The following is a 21,445-nucleotide window of genomic DNA, read 5'->3' as shown; positions in this document are numbered from 1 at the left end:
GGAAAGAGGAATAAAAGAATCAGACTTCATAATACTACTAACTCAGGTGTATTAAGCACTGCGGGAGTTATCTTCTGAATTTTCACATTTAATTTCCACAAGCACCTCATCAGGAAAGGACTATTATCATCTCTAACTTGCAGATGAGAAGTGAATATACAGCTCCTACCACTAGGAAGTGGCAGAATGAGGCTTCCGGCCAGGCCAGCTGAGGGAGTCCCTGTGCGAGGCTGCCTCTGTCCCCTTCTCCCCATTTTGACACTCAGTCCTGTTCCTCTCCCAGGGAGCAAGCTTCCACAAGCATTAAGGGCCTACTGTGTGTCAAAAATAGCTCTAGACACTATTCAACAGAGATTTCCTGAGTTCCTACTGTGTGCCAGGCAACTTTTTTGTGCTTGGGGCACATCACTGAACAGAGTTCTCTGCCTTCCCGGAGCTTATATCCTGGTGGGGCAGGCAGACACTAAACAAGATATGTTCGAGGAGATAATGTGATATATTAAAAGTGATAAGCTCTATGGGAAAAAAAAGAAACTTCAGGGCACAGGAAAGGGGACCAGGAATGCTGGAGTGGGGGTAAAGAGACAGGATATACTTGTAAATAAGGTGGTGGGGGAGGTGTCCTGGAGAAGGTGACATTCAAGTATAAACACTGACGAAAGTGAGGGAAGTAATCATGCCCTCACATAAGGAAGAGCAATTCAGGTGGAGGGAACAGGAAACATGTGGTGTGTTCAACGAACAGCAAGAAGGCAGCAAGAAGCCACAACACTGAGCACAGAGGAAAGCAAAAGGAGATGTGTCCCAGTATAATGAGGAACCAGGCCATGGCGGGCCTCCCAAGCTATCGTACAGACTGACTTTCGCTCTGAGTGAAATGGAAAGCTCTGCTAAGCTCTGAGCAGAAGAACAACCTGTTCTGACTTCTGGACCACCCTGGTTGCTGTTTGAGAATGGACTCTACGGGGGCAAGGGTGGAGGCAGGGAGGCCAGCCAGGAGGCTACTGCAGTGATCCAGATAAGAGGGAATGCTGATTCGGCCCGCGATGGTGAGGTCTGATTCTGCATGTGGGTTGAACAGGGAGCCCCACTGCAGGGCTACCAAGTTGTTAGACCAGCTGAAACCTGGTGAGAAGAGAGTTGTTTTCATAAAAGAGGAATAGAACATAGGGATCCTGAGTGGTAACTTAAAAACACTGAGCAACTTGGGGTGCCTGGGTGGCTCAGTCGTTAAGCATCTGCCTTCAGCCCAGTTCATGATCCCAGGGTCCTGGGATCGAGCCCCACATCACCTGCTGCTCCCCCTCCTTGTGTGCTTGCTCTCGCTCTCTATCTCTGACAAATAAATAAATAAAATATTTGAAAAAAAACAAAAAACACTGAGCGACAGAGCCAGCTAGGAATGAACTATACTCATAATGACCCAACAGAAAGTGCCAAATGGTAAAACTAGAGAACATAATAAAGTCTTTGTTTTTATTCTTTATATCATTGAAGTCAATGTGTTCATGCAAATTAGCAAGCCTGGCTAGCAAAACCACGTCATTTATGACTTTCTCCTCGTGATGGTGCCGTGAGTGCAGTCATAGAAAGAGTGACGGTATTTTAGGAACCATCACTCCTTTGTTTCCCAAGCTGAACTCTTAGCTATTTTAATCCACTGGGAAATGCAAATAAAAGGAGAATAGGAAGCAAAAGAATGCACGTATTATTGAACTGCTCCTGATCCCTAGGACAAGAACATCTTGTGATTTTGAGAATTCAAAGGAGGTTGGGTTTCTTTTCTTATAGGTTTCATCGCTAAGGTTCTAATTTGGAAAACAAAAGTGGCCAGATGGACCGAACATCCCTATCTCATGAGAGGAAGGTGAGTTGTACGTAGTGAGGAAGGCAGTCATCCACAGCTTGGTGTTTTTATCCCCTGTGAATGTGGCAGAGGAAGTGTTTTGCTGTTAACACAGATTGGATCATCACTTGATCTCTGTGTCACGAGTGAGTAGGGGTGGGGGGATGGGCACCGGCAATATTTTCTGGTTGACTCCTCTGTGTCGGCACGCTGCTGTCTCATTCACCTTTGTGTACCCAGCGATCGGTCTTTTAATTCAGCCTGATGTTGTTCTTTATTGAGGTGCACACCATCTTTAACAGTCACAGCTGAATGAAGATCTTGCTTTCTGCTCAACTATATGCTTTAATGGTCTCCTATTAAGGGAATATTACTCTTAGTGGAGCTCACTCCAGAAAGTGAGCTCTGATGCTAGATTCAATTCTGAGCATCAGGAACTAGCCTGGAAGATCCATATGTTCCTGCTTTGCCAGGGGGCGAACTGTACAACCAATATCAGACTGTGGGTTAAGAAAGCATGATTCAGGTTTCCCATCAGGAAACTACTGTGGATAAATGTCTAAACATATTCTCTTCCAAATATGTTTAAGTATTCAGAGCATTCTTATTAATCAGGATCACTATTTTTGGAAGTTCTAGCCACCAACAGACAAGAAAATGAAATAAGTAAACAACATGATTATTCTTTGTGAGAATTAATCAGAAAAAAAAAAAGTTCAGTAAGGAGCCACTGCTAGAAATCCTCTGTGAGGGAAAGCTAAGAGCTCACCTCTGGCTGGGCAGAGCCTCAGACATCAGCTTGCTCACTTAAGGCAAACGGACATTTTTTCTTATATTGGACTTTGTCTACACTCAAAGGTGAGATCACGAGAAAAAGAAAATGTGCGAACCCTATGTCCAAGAATAAAAATGGAGGGCTAAAAACTAAGGTTCCCTTACTTTTTAACCGTCTCGAAAGGAAGTCAGACATTCCAGACCAAGGACTATGGCTATAAGAACTTTGGATATACAGCCAAATTTCTCACATTTTTAAAAACTCCATGACCAGGGCACCTGGGTGGCTCAGTTGGTTGAGCATCTGCCTTTGGCTCAGGTCATGATCCCAGAGTCCCAGGATAGAGCCTCGGGTAGGGCTCCCTGCTTGTCAGGAAGCCTGCTTCTCCCTCTGCCCCTCACCCCACTCATGCTCTCTCTCTCTCAAATAAATAAATAAATAAAATCTTAAAAAACAAAAGAGATTAAAAAAACCCCACAAAACCTCCGTAATGATTCTTTGTATCCCTCTCCCTATTACTATACACAACACACAGAGGAATTAGTGATAAACCTTTAATAAGAGAGGAACCTATGAGTTTGTTCTCAGCAACAATGACTGTAAGATCTTTGTCCTATCCCACAGCCAGGTTTGAGAAACTCAAAAGGGATACAGTAGATGGTAGCAATGATTGACGTTGTAGCTAAGCTGGATTTGGGGAAACGGAGAGCCATGTGTTTAAAAATGTATCCCAAATTCTGCTGGAGGTGGCAGACAGGTCCAGCACACGACAATGGCTGGGGAGGCAGGGATGCTAGCCTGACCTCCTGGGGGTTATCTCAAAGAATATTAGCATAATGTTTCTTTTGGTTTCAAAATATCTCCTTCACAGCTTTCAGTACATGGATCTTTCTAAGTGTGTCTGAATCTAAGAAGATTGCTTCCTGGCAAGGCATACTTTTCCCCCCGTTGCCATGGAAACGGCACTGCGCTCGTGTATTGGCAGCATGAGTACACGCACACACACACACACACACACACACACACACACACTGTATATTCATATATTCTCAGGCAAATGCTTTTTATGCCTTCTCCTTCTGGTGTTCTTTATAATTCTAAAAGATACATTCAGAGCCCAAAATTTTAATTTTACTAATTCTTGCCATCCTGTTGTTATTGATCATCTCCTTTGTTTTGACATTAAAAATTCTTTTTTAAAAAGATTTATTTATTTATTTATTCTGGGGGGAGGGGCAGAGGGAGAGGGAGAGAGAGAATCTCCAGCAGACCCCGGAGCTGGACGCGGGGCTCAATCCCACGACTCTGGGATCACGACCTGAGCCAAAACCAGGAGTTGGACGTTCAACTGATTGAGCCACCCAGGCATCCCTGACATTAAAAATTCTTTTTTTTTTTTTTAAGATTTTATTTATTTATTTGACACACAGAGAGAGAGAGAACACAAGCAGGGAGAGCGGCAGGCAGAGGGAGAGGGAGAAGCAGGCTCTCTGCTGAGCAAGGAGCCCGATGCGGCACTCGATCCCAGGACCCCAGGACACTTAACCGACTGAGCCACCCAGGCATCCCAACGTTAAAAATTCTAACGTTAGGTTTTTCTTCAACATAATCTCTCCTGGGTGTGGAATAATCTCTTATTTGCCCCTTCATCTACCTCCAACTATTCTACTCCTTAAACGAACATGCTGTCGATCTCAATACATTTAGTTTATCAGTTCAAAAAGAAACCTATTTTAGATTTTACTCAACTTCTCTGATGGGCAAATGATGCATTTTGTGTACTTCATTGCCATAAGTATTCTCTACCCAGAATATTGTTTTTAACTGGCAAACCAGCAATTCTTCGGAAGACTGTTGATGAATCACCAGTTCACAGGAGTGCGGGGCTGAGGTTGTCTGCTTTAGTGCTTCAATCTGTGTCAACTAGAAAAGAAACTACAGGAAGCTCTGATGCAGAGAAGTAATTTATTCCAACAAGTATGTCTTGGGCCCCTACCCTCTGACTGTATATGACCCAGTTCCACCGAGAGCTGATCCCGACGACATGGAGAAGCTCAGGAACAACATTAAGGCTGATGGGGCAGCACAGGGTGTGAGAGCCAGAAAGCTGCCCTCGGATTTCACCACCTGCTCTGGGCTTTCACTTTGACTGAATTGGGCTGTAGAATTGTAACCTGTAAAATGAACGACCTGAATTACACCATCACCCTTGTCCTTTTAGCTCCAAGACGCCGTGGCTATCATTCAGCTTCAGAGCCAGGTCTGATGGAGGTGCATGGTGGATTAGGCAGCCTTAGCAAGGCCCACGGGCCAGGGAGTGACTCAGCTGTGCCGTTGGGTGAGGTCTGACACCCCATCAGTCTTCCTGCCCCCTGTTGTAGCCATCTCTACCCAATGCCTTGGCCTACATGGTGGGATGGAGCTCCTTCCGGAGGGTCCCTCCCAGAGCAGACCTTCTCTGGCTTTCATCAGATCCGACTGTCCTTTGTCACTCCCCCACTGAGCTAGTCAACCTGATACATTCATTCACCCCAACTTATCCAGTGGCTTCATTTGTGACCTGCAAGGCAACAGTCTTTAATTATGAAGATCCCAGACCCTGCTAGTTTCCAGTTCAGTTCCTACAACTTGGTCTCTCCCATGCTTTGCTTTAGCCTCAAGGACAATTCCTGGAACTCACCAAGCTCTCAACTGCCCCGGGCCTTGGCCTATGGCCAGTGCTGCTGCCATGGCCCAGAAGAGCTCCTCCTGCACTCAGCCCTCAGTTAACTCCTTCCCACCCTTCGGGCTCACTTCAGAGTCCCTCTTCCCCAGCTGAGCTTTTGCTCTCCTCTTTTCCTTCTTAGATCATTCCCACCGAGGACAACCAGTTTGTAAGCCTTTCCTGTCCATCTCCCCCAGTCGATGATAAACTCCATGAGAGTGCTGCACCGCCAAAGACCCAGTGCCCGGCCCACACGGGGCTTCAGTGCAGGGACGAGCAAATGAGTGAAAGCTCTGTCTTAACCCAAAGATGAGACAAAGGGTGGAAATTTCTGGGCCCTGGCACATGCTGATGGGGGAGAGACATTTTTGAACAGGTAAGACTTGCCTCTCATGTCTATCTGCGGCGCTCACCTGGCCCTTGCTGAACAGACACCAGCAGAGCAAATATCATCACTCTGAAATGTACCAGCTTAGCCTGCAACTATTTGTCAACAGAAAGACCTTGACTCACTGTGAAACCTTTCTTTACATAAATCCAAAGCATTTTACTTTTCGTTTGGTCAAACAGATTGGTGACTCTAGCCCTTAGAATATGAAGCACAATGGTAGGAACATCAGATCAAGACTTTCTCCCATCTTATGGCAAACTATTAGCAGAATGAGGACCAGAAGTTTTGCTCCCGACCCCGCAAGTCACTGTGCCTCTCTGGGCCTTGGTTTTCTTCCTCTATAGACAAATTTCCTCCCTTCCCCCATGTCACTCCTCAATGGACACAGGAATACCTTAATTTAAATGCAACTCTTCTGAAAGCAGTAATGCCCAAACCCCTCCCTTGTAAAAAAAAAAAAAAAAAAAGGAGTATAGAAGTATGTCAAGTATTAAATAATACACATAGAATATTTTTTAAAATTTTGTGATGTTTGTGATTTTGTCAGCTCTTAAAAATTTGTTATATTCTCTAAATAAATATTCATGCTTATAACTAAAAAAATCACTCACATGTGAACTTTTCTTTCAACAATTGGCTTATAGAGTACACATATTTTGGGGGATACAAAAAGGCATTAGTGCCATTTTTGCTGCCCAGATTGATGCTGGCAGATTTACAACTGCCCCACTTGTTCAATTTGTCCTGCCTGTGGAATGGATAGGACTGAGGGATCGCCCTCAGATCTTTGGACATTTGTTCCAGCTTTAAAATATGGTTTTGCGTCCTGTTTTCACCACCAAATCAATGTGAATTCGAAAAATCATGGAACCCCTTTATGTCTTAGCTTTTTCACATGTGAAATGGAAAGAGTGCCTGTCTCTACTTATGTCCCAAGAAATCTGGCAAAGGCTGTTGGAATTCGTCGCTGTGGTCATGCCGATTCCGTGGAGAGGTCTGACCTCAGGGCAGCACAATGACATTGGCTTGCCAGGGATTTGTGGCACTTCTGTTACTGGGTGCCACAGAGGATTTCTAGAGTGAGGTGCTAACTCACGGAGTGCTGTGTCATGAGAAGACAGATTTGGTGTTACTTCTGGAATGGTGGCTCCCCAAAGAACCAAGTCCCATTGGGTCTGACCTACAGCCAATGAGAACAATACGGATGAGCCTATTGTATGCGTCTGTGTGCGAGGGTGAGTGCGTATATTATTGCCAGCTGTTCTTTATTGGGAGGTAATTTCCTTCTTATTTTTTGCATTAAATTGGTGTTTTTAACATCCATAAAATGTACTCACCCATAGATTCCAAAGTCTGCTTAGAAAAACTGAGCTGAAGGACAACCCTGTTACTGTTTCTTGGATCTTCTGTGACCTGGTCTTGTCCATCAATGATTAACTTACTTTGGCTAGCAGAGATAATGCTAAGCTTTGGAAATTTACCTAGCTTCTTCAGTGGAAGGACAGTAGCATTTACTGAACGTAAACTGTGTGTCAGGAACTGCGTTTGGTGCTTCCATTTCCATTATTGCATTAAATCTTCTTAGTAACTCTATGAGGAAGTATTGTGCCCATTTAAAATAGGTGACATCTGAAGCTCAGAGAAGGCAAGTCCCTTGATCAGGGTCCCAAGTTGTTAACCAGCAAAATCTGAATTTGAACTTAGTTCGTCTGAGCCCAAAGTCCATTGTCTTTTCACCTCACTAGCTTAATTCCCAAAATAAAACCACAAGATACATATTTTAATCTAGAATATGCTTGTTCTTAATTGCAGTATAGTTAATGTGCAATGTTATATTAGTTTCAGGTGTACAATATAGTGATCCAACAATTCTGTACTCATCAGAGTATAGTGCTCATCAAGGTAAGTGTACTCTTGGAGCGCCTGGGTGGCTCATCCGTTAAGTGTCTGCCTTTGGCTCAGGTCATGATCCCAGGGTCCTGGGATGGAGCCAAGTCCAGCTCCTTGCTCAGCAGGGAGTATGCTTCTCCCTCTCCCTCTGCCCTTCTCCCCCACCCCCACTTGTGCTCACTCTTTCTCAAATAAATAAAATCTTAAAAAAAAAAAGAAGATAAGTGTACCCTTAATCCCCTTCACCTATTTCACTTATCCCCTCACCCACCTCCCCTCTGCTGTTAGTTTGTTCTCTGTAGTTAGGAGTCTGTTTTGGGTGGATATACTTTGGATGTCAATTGAAGGCTATTTCCTGTCTGTGGAGTGTGTGACAGAGTCTAAAGGGGTCCCAAGGCCAAGCACCGGGTAAGAACAAGTGCCCAAGTCACAGTGTGGTCTTGAGTGTACTCCAGCACTATGTGCATTCTGGACTATCTTTTCTTCGGTACCATCTATCCTTGATTCTCCCTCTATCCATAAGAATTACCAATGTAGGCTGGATTTCATGACATTAAAGACAAATGATTCATTTGCCCTCCAGGGTCATAACCAGCAATTGGCCTTGTATTCAGTGATACATGGGCCAGTGTTGATCTCGATATCTGATACCTTATTTTATCCATGGTTAAATTCTACTATGAAGATGACAAAGGCAAATGTTCTGAATTTTAAAGACTTCATTGTGAAGAAATCAGTTCAAGAAAAGGCCAAGTCTTTGGGCTGAATGACCAAAAATCTCTAAGCCTCAGGTCTGCAAACCTTAGTTTAAAATGTAGAGTCCTGGCCCTCCTGCCTGAAGGTTCTCATTCAGTAGATCTGAAGTGGGGTCCTGGAACCAACATTTTAACGAACAAACCAGGGGACTGAGTACAGGCAAAAGATTCAAGGAACACACATTGAGAAACAGTTCTAAGGTACATCTCATCCAAGGGGGTTATAATTATTCACTTACTAGATGGAGGTTTCTTCTTTATTATTTTTCTTCTCAACTGACAGAGATGAAGGACAGCACCTCTTTTCCTTAAATGCTGAGAGGGGACTACACGAACCTCCACAAAACACCTCATTTTCTGGGCATGTTTCAACATAAAAAATGGGCCAAAGAGAAGAATCCTTGGCTGTGGGGAGAATTATGGAGGGCTGAGGTGGGGGAGGGGTGGTAACCAAGGAATGCTAAAGATCCAAGAAGAGGACGCCCTCACGCATACCCTTCATAAGGACAAGGAATGTGCTGGGCCCAATCAGCATGAAGGCCATAAATCTGGACTAAGCAGTCACACCAATTCAAAAGTCCTTTGGAATTTCCAGACAGTTCTGTTTTTATCGAGTATACAAGTCAGCATATCTTTCAAAAGCTGCTTGAAAATGCCAACGCTCTGGCTGCCTGCCATGCTTCTCCAAGGTGATGCGTACCATGTGTAGGGCTGTCCTAATGGTTGTTTATGGGCAGGGAGCCCTTTTGGTTGACCAGCACCTGAGCCAAACCAGTTGTTAAATATACTAAATGTCTCCACAACTGTGCTAATGCCTCTTGGGAAAGTTGTGACCATGGAGGGTCACCAAGAGTGAGGGGCATAAAGGGTGCCTTGAGAAAGGAGAGCTAGAACCTGCGGCAAGGTGGCGGGAGGAGGAAGAGGAGGAGCAGGGAATGCAGTTAAAAATACTTAGCTCGCTGTCCCCTGCTAACCGGGCTGTCAATCTCTTTAGGAGAGTCATGGCTGAAGCAGAAGGAGTGGCTCCTGGAGATCATGGTCTCGGCAGTGATCATCTCCAGTGACTGATTACCGATGTCTGCCAAGGGCTCAAGAAGGGCGGTGTGCATGTGGCATGCTCGTTAGCCGGGCTCTAGTTGACGTGGAGCTACGTTTTGAACTCCCTGGTTTTTTGCTGATGTCTCCCTTCAGAAACACATACGAGATTTTTCCTTGTCCTCATGAATATACATAGCCATCAGCATGCTGCTTGAATATGAGATTTATAGTAGCTTAGGCAGACTCTCTCAGAGGTATCCGGGCTAATGAGCAGTAAATGCCACTCAGCATATGTCTCTAAAAACTATGAACAAGGAAATCCCTCTAAGATGGCTTTCCCTGTGTAGTCACTTACTCTCCCTGCAACAGATGTCCAACGCATCAGGTTCTCTCATGCCCTGGAACCAACTGTCACCCTCAGATCCCCTGGAGTGGATCATGACTGTGGTAGGATTTATGACATCTGTCACTGGGCTTCACATAGAAGACATGGTAGATTATGAATTATGAATGAATTATGACTGTGAGTCCAGCAGCGCTTTCCGCCACAACTGAGCTCTCTGGAAACATCTGCACCACTTGATGGTGTTGATGTTCCCAGTTGTGTCCTGCTGAATGGATAGGAAATGGTACTGATAAAGTATTCATCTCACTTCCTTATCATACTCCACAGCCTGGCTTTTAGCCATTTTTTTTAATTAAAAATAAAATACCCTTAAATATTAAATAATCTTGTTACAAGATTTCTAGAAGGTGTGTTTTCATTGGAAAACACCAGTCTTTGATGATGTAACCAAAGTTTCTAACACCAAAGAGTTTGCTTTACAGTTTGATCTCAAAGTTTTGTGCTTTGGGCTTTTTTGAGATTTTTTGGTGTGCTTGTGGTACTGGGCTGGTTGAGTCAGGATTCTCCAGAGAAACAGAATCAATAGGATATATATGAGGGAACCTATTCTAAGAATTAGTGAATATGAAGGCTGAGAAGTCCCACAATCTGCGTCTGCAAGCTGGAGAACCAGGAAAGATAGTGGTATAACTCAGTCCAGGTCTGAAAGCTCGAGAACCAGGAGCACTGATATGCCAGGGCAGGGGAAGATGGATGTCCCAGCTCGAACAAAGACAGCAGATCCTCCCTTCCTTGACTTTTCTGTCCAATTCGGTTCCTCAGTGGGTTGGAGAACGCCCACCGGCATGGTGATGGCAATCTTCTTTACTCAGTCTACTGATTCAAATACTAATCTCTTCCAGAAACACCCTCATAGACACATGGGGAAATCATGTTTTACCAGCTATCTGGGCATCCCTTAGCTCAGTCAAGTTGACACATAAAATTAACCATCATATGGGTTGAGAGCAAAGATCTTAAAAATCATTATGAGAACTAACGGTATTTTTCCAGTTTGAAAAAAAGCAGTGAGTTGTTTGATTGCCAATGCTAATTATAGAAAAATGCCATTGAGAAACTCTGTGGGGAAATACAGAGAGGAAACAGCAGTAGGACGGGGGAAGATAGTTTGGGTCATTTAACCTGTGTTCTGTTAAGTGATGTTAAGAGACAGTTCTGCTTGTCGAGTTATCAATGTAATGTAGACCTCAAATCCTAACCCCCCACTTATTAGTAGTGTGAACTTGGCCTAGTTTTGTAATCTCTCTAAGCCTCAGTTTTGCCAGCTGTGAAATGGGGGTAATAATTCCAACCTAGCACGGTGTCTGGAACATGGTAAGTGTTCATTAAGTGCTAGCCATTATTAATGTCATTTATTATCAGCACTAGGAAGCAGGAGTCCTTTCCTCAATTACTTACTTAAATGAATAATTATGGCAACAACAATAGTAGCAAACACATATCCCAGGTCCCTAACAGGCATTCAACTACAACAACCACCCTATGAGGAAGGTACTAGTGCTATTATCATCCCTAACTTACCATTGAAGAAACTGGGTCACAGAGAGGTTAAGTATTTACCCTTTTGTGTCTGGCTTATTTCGCTTAGCATATTTCTAATGTTCATCTGTGGTGTAGCATGTATCAGAATTTCATTCCTTTTTAGGACTTTTAAAAAATTCATCCATCTGTTGGGGCGCCTGGCTGGTTCAGTCAGTAGAGCATACAACTCTTTATCTCCAGGTGGTGAGTTCGAGCCCCCCATTTGGGTGTAGAGATTTCATAAAATATTAAAATAAAATAAACTTAATTCATCTGTTGATGGACACTTGGCTTGTTTTCACTTTCTAGCTATTGAGAATAGTGCTGCTATGAATATGGGTATGCGAGTATCTGTTTGAGTCCCTGCGTTCAATTCTTTTGGGTATACACCCACAAGTGGGATTGCTGGATCCTATGGTCATTCTGTGTTTAACTTTTTGAGGAACCACAGTATTATTGAGCCCACAGCTGCGCCACTTTGCATTCCCTCCAGCGATCTCTCTTCAAAGACAGATTACTATTTTCTTTCTCCCCCTCCTCCTCCTTCTCCTTTTCCTCCTTCTTCCTTTTTTGATAATAGCTATCTTACTGGGTTTTTTTTTAAAGGTATGATAGCTAACTTTATGTGTCAACTTGACTAGGCCTTGGGGTGCCCAAGGATTTGGTCAAATGTTATTCTCCATGTGCCTTTGAGGGTGTTTCTGGATGAGATTAACATTTAAATCAGTAGACTGAATAAAGCAGATGGCCCTCCCTAATGTGGGTAGGCCTCATCCAATCAGTTGAAGGACTGACTAGAACAAAAAGGCTGACCCTCCCCCAAGTAAGAGGAAACTCTTCCTGCCTAACTACGCTTGATCTAACTGACTTTGAGCTGGGACGTTGGTCTTTTGCTGCCTTTGGACTCAAAAGGAAACATTGGCTTTTCCTGGCTCTTGAAGCCTACTGGCTTTCAGGCTGGAACTACGGCATTAGCTCTTCTGGTTCTCAGGCCTTCAGACTTGGACTGGAACTACCATCAGCAGCCCTGAGTCTCCAGCTTGCCAAATGCAGATCTTGGGACTTTTCAGTCTCCATAATCATGTGAGCCAAATCCTTATGATAAATCTCTCAACAGATAAGTAGGTAGGTAGGTAGATGAGAGAGAAAGAGAGAGGAAGGAAGGAAGGAAGGAAGGACGGAAGGAAGGAAGGAAGGACGGAAGGAAGGAAGGACGGACGGAAGGAAGGTAGGAAGATACCTGTTATTGGTTCTGTTTCTCTAGACAACCCTGACCAATACAAAAGGAAAGAAAAAATAATAAATAAAATCTTGGACTCTTATGTACATGTAACCTGAAATAATCAAAACTGACACAGTGTTGGATTTGATTATGCAATCCAAGGAGAGACAGGCACATCTGAATGCTGAGATTTCACTTTGCTGATGCTTAAAGTTTTAAACTGAAATCTCTAAATTCCAACTAGTTTGAACAAAATGTTTCTTCTTAGAATCTCTAAAGATGGGCTACAGAAAACTAAAACAAGAAAGATCATAGTTAAAAACACCACAATGAAACATTAAGGAAAAGAAGAATGAGGAGCAACACAGAAGGACGAGAAGAGACAAAATCTTGGGGGCAAATATGTTTAAATGAAACTTCCTCTTATATTAACATTCCTAGGTCCCATAGAAGAAAACTCCATGTATATATATTGACAGCTCACTAAAAAGGAAATATAAGAGATACATACACATTTGAAAAAAAATGTTCAACCTCATTAATGATAGAAATGCAGATCAAAGTTAAGACTGGATGCCATTTTCAAAGCACTGAAATAACAATGTTTTGTTTTGTTTTGTTTTTTAACAATGTTAAATCTCACTGCTGGCCAGGATGTGGTATATATAGTTTATATTATACACCATTAGCAGGCAGATAAATGGATATGAACTTTCTAGACATAATTTGGCAGGACATTTTAAGAGGCTCGAAAAATGCTCATCCTTTTGATGCTACACTTTCATTCTTAGAGAAATATTTTTATTAGGGAGACAAAGCTTTATATGAAAAAATGTTCACTGCACCATTGCTTAGAACAGTAAAAAAGAAAAAAAGAAGAAGAAAAGAAAAAGAAAATTGCTAAAAACAGCTTAAATGTTCACCAAGGTAATGATTCAATGGATTATGATGTATCTATGAAGTAATCTATAAAGTAGTTTTTAAAAACTGTGTTCATGAAGTGTTTATTAACATTGCAAAGACTTGTAGTAAAGTTAAATGAGAAAAAAAAAACAGTATCTAAACATGTATATTAAGCAGGACCTAAACTGCCTAGGATAGGCCTTCGAATGCCAGCCATTCCTATGGTTCTCTTCTTCAGGTCTCCTACCTAGTGACCTTTCCAGCTGACCACAGCTGGGCCAGGGGCAGAAAGCTGCCCAGGGAAAGCCAGTTTATCTACAGAAGGGCAAGCAGGGAAGATAGTGATTAACTGAATCATGCAGAACTTTCCTTGGCAGGACCTAAAGCTGAAGCCCAGAGAGAGAAAAGCAGCTGGATGCCAGGGAGAGGTTAAAAAGGCACTGAGTCTCCCTCATGGTAGTGATGAAGCTGTGTATCCATTATCTATTGCTGTATAACGCACCATCCCCAAACTTGGTGTCTTAAAACAGCAATAAAAATTTACCTTGCTCACAGATCTATAATTTTGTCAGGGCTGAGTGGGGACAGTTAGTTTCTGTTTCATGAGAAGAGTCATCGAGGGAAGTTCAGCTGGGGCCAGAGGGTCCTGTTTCAGTATGGCTCACTCACATGGCTGGCACATTTGGGCTGGCTCCTCGCTGTGAGCCGTGGGCCTCCGTTCTTCTCCACGTGGTCCTCTGCATGGACCTCCTCACAGCATGGTGACTACGTTTCCAAAAGGACAAGGTTGAAGAGCACGACTTACTTTCTTTCTTTTTTTTTTTTTTTTTAAGTACATGGCATTTTTATGACCTGGACAGAGAAGTCAGAGTGTTGGGGGGGCCTGGGTGGCTCAGTTGGTTAAGCGTCTGCCTTCAGCTCAGGTCATGATCCCAGGGTCTGGGATCAAGTCCCACATCCAGCTCCTTGCTCAGTGGAGAGTCTGCTTCTCCCTCTCCCTCTGACCCTCCCCTCTACTCCTGCACTTTTTCTCTTAAATAAATCTTTAAAAAAAAAAAAAAGAAAAAGAAATCAAGGTTTTCATGGTAGGGAGATTTGTCTTATAAATGGGCCTTCTATCAAGTTATGTCCAGTTGCTTGGACCTGGTCCTCATACTGGCCCTAACTATACCTGGTTCCTTTCTAAACCTCATTTTTAATAATCCCGGCTTGGGGTTTGTGATTTGCCAGAGATGGTTTTTTAGACATTCTCATGTGTAATAATGAGCCTGAAATTGGGAGTTCAAGGAAATTGTAAGAGGCCTCTCATCTGGTCTGCTTCTCTTGCTCTTCACCACCTTGAGGCAATCAGTCCCTCTGAAAGGGCAGCCTATTAAGGCTGCTCACTAGAGAATCACTGCATCTAGTTGGCCAGCCAGGCCTGCCAGGTTCCCCAGTGCCCTGTTGCTTGTCAGGGAGAACGATGACATTGCACCACAGTAAGATCCTCATAGGCTGAGGACTCCATTTCAAGTCAAATCCATTGGAGTGCACCCATTTTGTTGTTTCTGCTTTCCCATGACTGCCAGTTGGTTCAAGGGTAGTGAGGAGGCAAGTTCAGGCCCAACAGCCTCCATTTTAGAGATCGCCTGGGGCTGTCTCCGCCCGCTTGCTCCCTTTCACATGGTCAGGTGTGGGGAGGAGGAGACATAAAGTACCGTGGGCAGCAGGCACGGCCCCTCGACATGGCGGGAAGTCAGCTCAGCTCCCTAAGATGGCGGGAGCATTCTCTCTCGTCCCCACCCCCACTTCCTTTTCCCCTATCTTGCTCACCCCACTTCACACTGCTACTCCCTTCCACCCCACTTACGTGTGTAAGCGCACACGAGCACATGCACACACACACACACACACACACACCCTCTATTGCCACGTCACACAGATCTGTTCACCAGAGGATGTTTTACTAGGCTTCCACAGAGTCTGTTGTGTCTTGGTACAAGGTGGTTTCCCCTCATTCAAAACGCAAACCTGTTTTATCCTCTATGCTCAGTGCCCACCTACTCTCTCAGTGCCTGCAGACAGGCGGTGTTTCCAAGCCTCTGTAAGCTTTGTAAGTTTTGCATTTGCTGAGAAGTCCCAATAGCCTGGTGTTTTCATGGCCAAAATGGCTAGGGGAAAAGGGGCTGAGGGTCACGCTGACAGAGGGGATCTGTGATGTTTGGTATTCTGTGCGCAACCTCAGGAGGGGCCCGGCTACTTACTAGTGAGACAGGGCTTTAAGATTTGCCCTGTTTTTTGGGGCACCTGGGTGGCTCAGTCGTTAAGCGTCTGCCTTCGGCTCAGGTCATGCTCCCGGGGTCCTGGGATCGAGTCCTGCATTGGGCTCCCTGCTCCAAGGGAAGCCTGCTTCTCCCTCTCCCTCTCCCCTGGCTTGTGTTCCCTCTCTCTCTCTGTCTCTCCCTGTCAAATAAATAAATAAAATCTTTAAGATTTGCCCTGTTTTTATCCAGAAACGGGGAGGACTTCTCAAACAAGATTACTATATCTTGGATGCAGCTCAGTAGGCACGTGCACTTCACTCATTTATTTTGGCAAGAATTCATCTTTGCTGTGACCTATACACATGGGTCGGAGGGCTGGTGTGGATCAACTTCAATGCATTTCTCATAGGCCGGTTGACAAGAGCCAGAGTGTTAGCAGCAGCTCTGTAGAGTCATCTAGATCACCCAAGCGCAATCTGAAAGCAGCAATTAATTTTTCTTTGGTCACTGCCTCTATGAAGAAGCTTCACCTGTGAGGCCTATGCCCGCTGGCCCAGCATAGAGACAGCTCTGCCAGAAAGAAGTGTCCCTTAGTAAGATGGTGCTTTGCATGCCAGGAATGTTGAGATTCAGTGCTGAGGTATTTTAGTCCTTTTGAAATCCGTGGGGAAAAATTAGTTGGAATCGTTTTGTAGCAATAAATCCAAAGACTGTCTGATGAAGGACCAATCTCTTCCTTGCTTTTTGAAACAAAACAAAACAAAAAAACCAATTACCTAATGCGATATGCAGCATGAAATAGAATTTGGACTTGAACTACAATTCAACAAACCTTTACTTAATTTCAACTATTTGTTCTAGGCCCGGAGAGGCAACGATCTTTAAGATACAATTCCTGCTCTCAAAGAGCTCATTTCCTAAACAAAGAAATTAGAGCTGTGTGATAAATACTAGAAGGGTGTAGGAGGGACAGAGAGGGTACAGAGGAGGAAGTAATGAACTCTGGAGTGTTCGGGAAGGCTTTCTGCAGGAAAGCAGTGCCTGTGGTTTTGCAGGATGAATAGGAGTTAGTCTTGCAAACAAGGTGGGAAAAGGATGTCGGTCCAGAGAGAGGGAATACTAGAGCTAAAGGCATAAACAACCAATCTGTATGGGGAAGGCAGTGAGTTGATAAGATAAATTGGGAGAAAATGGTGGGGTCAAGAGCCTAATGGGGTTAATGAAGTCTTTTTTTAAAAAAATTGAGATACTGGGGTGCCTGGGTGGCTCAGATGGTTAAGTGTCTGCCTTTGGCTCAGGTCATGATCCCAGGGTCCTGGGATCCAGCCCCACATCGGGCTCCCTGCTCAGAGGGGAGCCTGCTTCTCCCTCTACCTGCTGCTCCCCCTGCTTGTGTTCTCTCTGACAAATAAATAAATAAAATATTAAAAAAAAATACAATGGACTGGATGTATGGGGACAGAAAAAGGGGGAGAGAGAATATTTAATGACTTGGCATTTACAGGCGAGGTGATATGAGGACTAAGGAAGACAAGAAGAGGAGTAGGTCTGGGGAGGCATGTTGAGCTGAAGACACTTGCTAGATATTGCTGTTGATGTCAGTGTCCCACAGCGGGGACAGTTCGGGCTCCAGGTGTGGAGCTCACAGGTGGAGATTGGAGGCAGAAACTGGGTCATTATAGAGAATGATACTAGGAGGAAGTTGCTGAAAATCACCAAGGGAGAGGAGGTAAAGAGGGAGAAAATATGAAATATGAGACCTAGGGTACACTTGCAAGGGGCTGGTGGGAGAAGAGGAGCCGGGGAAGGAAGATGGAGTCAGTGCGGTAGAAGCAAAACTAGGAGAGAGAGTGCCCAGGAGTGATAGAAGGAGCAGATTTGGGCAATGAGGACCAAGGTGCTCACTGAAGACCCTCAAACAGGTAGAGTGCGATGAAGACTGACATCATTCTGGACAGGGGGGCATCAATCATTGTCAAACTTTCTGGAGTGGTGAAGGTGGAAGCTGGGCTGCCAGGGCCTGAGTCCTAGACGGCAACTCTAGACCGCGCTTTCCTGGGGGGGCAAACCATGACTGGGAGGAGAAGAGGCTACAGCAGCTCCCCCGGGAGGCAGTTTCCCTGCTTTCACTTTCTTTGCGCTGTTTACTTCTGAGTCTGGTGTGAACACGGAGTTAGCAAACTAGAGACAAATAACCTGAATTTACCCCTGGTCCCCAGGGTCTCACTTTCACAGTCATGGGAGCAGAACTTGAAGTGCTTTTCCTTGTCCAGAGTGATGGTGGCTTCAAGCGATTGTGTTGAGGATGTGTTTTCCAGCCCCAAATCTTGATGTCTTGGCTTGATATTCAGATGTAACTTGGTCATGGCCCAGTTAGGACATCACAGTGTCTAAAACTTCTGTACATCAGTGTTGTAGGCCTCTATGGCTTAGCTGTTATAAACAGTGAAAAAAATCAATTAAAAGAAGTTTACTTAGTGAATATTCATGATTCTGTGTGTAAGACCAAAGTTGGATGAATCTTGGGCCCCGAGAGCAATTGAATTATTTGCCTTATTATTGAGTCGTAAAAGTTCTTTTTGTATCCTGGAGAGCAGGCCTCCCAAGACACATGATCTCCAAATATTTTCTCCCATTCTGTGGGTTGTCTTTCCACTGTAATCGTGTTCTTTGAAGCATATTGATAAGATCCAATTGATCTATTGTTCATAGCATTCCCTGTAAGACTGGTAGTAATGTCCTGATTTTAGTAACTTTCTTCTTCTTTCTCTTTGTCAGTCCAACTAAAGGTTTGTAAATTTTATGATGTTTTCATCAATTGAAAAATGGGCAAAGGATTTGGATATACATTGCAAAAGAATATTTACAAAAGCCAAGACACACATGAAGAGATGCTCAACATCACTAATCATCAAGGAAATGCAAATCAAAACCACAATGAGCGGTCCCTTCACACCCATGAGGATGGGTAGAATAAACAAGAAATAACACGTGTTGGTAAGGATGTAGAGAAATTGAAACCCCTGTGGTTGCTCACAGAAACGTAAAATGGCATGAACTCTCTGAAAAACAACTTAATATTCCCTCAAAAAGTTAAACGTGGGCCTTGCAGATGCTGCCACTCCGAGCCATCTACACTGTCCACCCACAGTCAACCCTGCCATGTTCTTCCACGTCATTGTGGATAGCGAGCCTTTGGTCCGCATCTCCTTCAAGCTATTTGCAGACAAAGTTCCAAAGACAGCAGAGAACTTTTGTGCTCTGAACACTGGGGAGAAAGGATTTGGCTGTAAAGCTCCCTGCTTTCCCAGGATTATTTCAGGATTCCTGTGCCAGGGTGGTGACTTCACACGCCAGTAGAACCAGTGGCAAGTCCATCTATGGGGACAAATCTAATGATGAGAATTTCATCCTGAAGCACACAGGTCTGGCGTCTTGTCCATGGCAAATGCTGGACCTAATGCAAATGCTTCCCAGTTTTTCATCCACACTGCCAACACTGAGTGGTTGGATGGCAAGCCTGTGGTCTTTGGCAAAGTGAAAGAGGGCATGAATATTGTGGAAGCATGGATTCGTTTGGGTCCAGGAATGGCAAGACCAGCAAGAAGATCACCATTGCTGACTGTGGACAAATCCAATAAACTTGACTTGTGTTTTATCTTAACTACCAGACCATTCTTTCTGTAGCTCAGGAGAGCACCCCTGCACCCCCATCTGCTCCAAATATTTGTGACCTCGCTGCAGTTCTTTGGGCTCCATATTTTCCTTCCTCCCCTCATGTCTAGCTGGACTGCAGAGTAAAGTTCATGATTATGAAATAAAAACAAAACAAACAAAAAAATTAGAGTAATTGTGAGACCCAGAAATTCTATTTCTAGATATATACTTAAGAGAATTGAAAACATGTGTCACACAAAAGGGTGTAGCTCATAGCAGCATTATTTATAGGAGCCAAAAGGTGAAAACAACCCAGATGTCCATCAACTGATTAACAAAATGTGTGTGTGTGTGTATGTATCTCCATACAATGGGATATTATTCAACCATAAAAAGGACTAAAGTAGTGTTACATGCTACAAAATGGATGAAACTTGAAGACATTATGCTCAGTAAAAGAAGCTAGATGCAAAAAGCCACATACTCTATGATGCTCATTTATATAAAGTGTCCAGAATAGGCAAATCGACAGAGACAGAAAGTGGCTGAGTGTTTTCCAGAAGCAGGCCAGGAGGAGGGAAAAAGGGCGGGGGGGGACTACTGATGAGTACAGCCTGCCTTTTGGGGTATTGAAAATGTTCTAGAATTAGATAGTGGTGATGGTTTTACAACTTTGTGAATGTACCAAAAGCCCTTTTTTTTTTTTTTTTAAGATTTTATTTCTTTATTTGAGAGAGAGACACAGCGAGAGAGGGAACACAAGCAAGGGGAGTGGGAGAGGGAGAAGCAGGCCTCCCGCCGAGCAGGGAGCCCGATGCGGGGCTCGATCCCAGAACCCTGGGATCATGACCTGAGCCGAAGACAGACGCCCAACAACTGAGCCACCCAGGCGCCCCCCAAAAGCCCTTTTTTAAACGATACTTTAAAAGGGCGAATTTTGTGGTTGTGAACTGTATCTCAATTTTTAATTAATTAATTATATATTTTTTAAGATTTTATTTATTTATTTATTTGACAGAGCACAAGCAGGGGGAACAGTAGAAGGAGAGGGAGAAGCAGATAGCAGATAAGCCGAAATAGCAAAATCAAACAGACCTGAAAGACAGCAAAGGTAGTGGTCAGGCATGTGGTTTTGGAGCAAATTGCCTGGCACCATTTCTTATTAGCTATGTGACCTTGGGCTATTTACTTAAAGGTTTTCCCATCTGATAATGGAGTATGTTAACTCATAAGGTGGTTGTAAGGTCCAAACAGCATGCTTCATAAAGACCCAGGCACATACATGTGCATTATTAGTATTATGATTATGTATCCCAGCTCCACTTAACAGCTTTGTGCCCTTGGCAAATAACCTTGCTGAGCTTCAGCTTCCTCAAATGTAAAATGGGAAATCATAATATCCATCTTACAAGAGTGGCTTTCCGTAAAGAAATGGCATGGAAAATTCGTAGCACAGTAATGACCTGTGTACATGATCAATAAATGGTTATTCTCCAAATTAGTTTAATTCAAGTTGGGATGAATCATTCTGAGCTCCCATAGGCACATTCTCTATTTAACCATCTGCCAGATCTCAGAATCTTCTCCTGCCCCCACCCTCCACAGGCCCTAGGCTGAGGGCCAGATGACAGGAGATGGAAGGCTCATCTCCGTCTTTATTTCAACATGTTATACTTCAACAGCAGGACTTGTTTTTATATCCCTACTGAGTTCACATGGGTAGGTTTGGGCGGCAGCAATTATTCTCCGTATTACTTTATAGATGAAGAAATAGACTTGGCTCTGACATGTTGGATTTTCTCTAGCAAGTCCCCTATGGAGGAAAAAAGCTCTTCATTCTAATCAGAGCCAGAGAAAATGCTCCTGGCTTTATGATTCTTTAAATCCTCTCTTTCTTTTTTTTTTTTTTAAAGATTTTATTTATTTATTTGACAGAGACAGAGATAGCGAGAGCAGGAACACAAGCAGCGGGAGTGGGAGAGGGAGAAGCAGGCTTCCCCCTGAGGAGGGAGCCCGATGTGGGACTCGATCCCAGGACCCTGGGATCATGACCTGAGCCGAAGGCAGACGCTTAACGACTGAGCCACCCAGGCG

General features: G+C 43.9%; 1 long non-coding RNA gene and 1 pseudogene across 2 annotated transcripts; one reads left to right on the top strand and one right to left on the bottom strand.

Annotated features, from left to right (window-relative positions):
* The first annotated feature begins 685 nt into the window (after positions 1–685).
* Positions 686–19,931, top strand: LOC145716523 (peptidyl-prolyl cis-trans isomerase A pseudogene; annotated as a pseudogene). The gene is made up of 4 exons (XR_014139229.1): positions 686–1,049; positions 1,792–1,867; positions 5,468–5,701; positions 18,473–19,931. The product of XR_014139229.1 is annotated as a peptidyl-prolyl cis-trans isomerase A pseudogene (transcript).
* On the bottom strand, positions 15,991–18,006 carry LOC145716406 (uncharacterized). The gene is made up of 2 exons (XR_014139040.1): positions 17,600–18,006; positions 15,991–16,434 (listed from the first exon to the last, which is right to left on the bottom strand). It is a non-coding gene; the product is annotated as an uncharacterized LOC145716406 (long non-coding RNA).
* Positions 19,932–21,445: the final 1,514 nt, after the last annotated feature.

This window comes from Leptonychotes weddellii, chromosome 12, assembly GCF_054177405.1.
Source record: "Leptonychotes weddellii isolate Sample4059 chromosome 12, ASM5417740v2, whole genome shotgun sequence".
Lineage (NCBI taxonomy): Eukaryota > Metazoa > Chordata > Mammalia > Carnivora > Phocidae > Leptonychotes > Leptonychotes weddellii.
The sequence above is the reverse complement of the archived record's forward strand: the minus strand, read 5'-3'. Positions and strand labels throughout refer to the sequence as shown.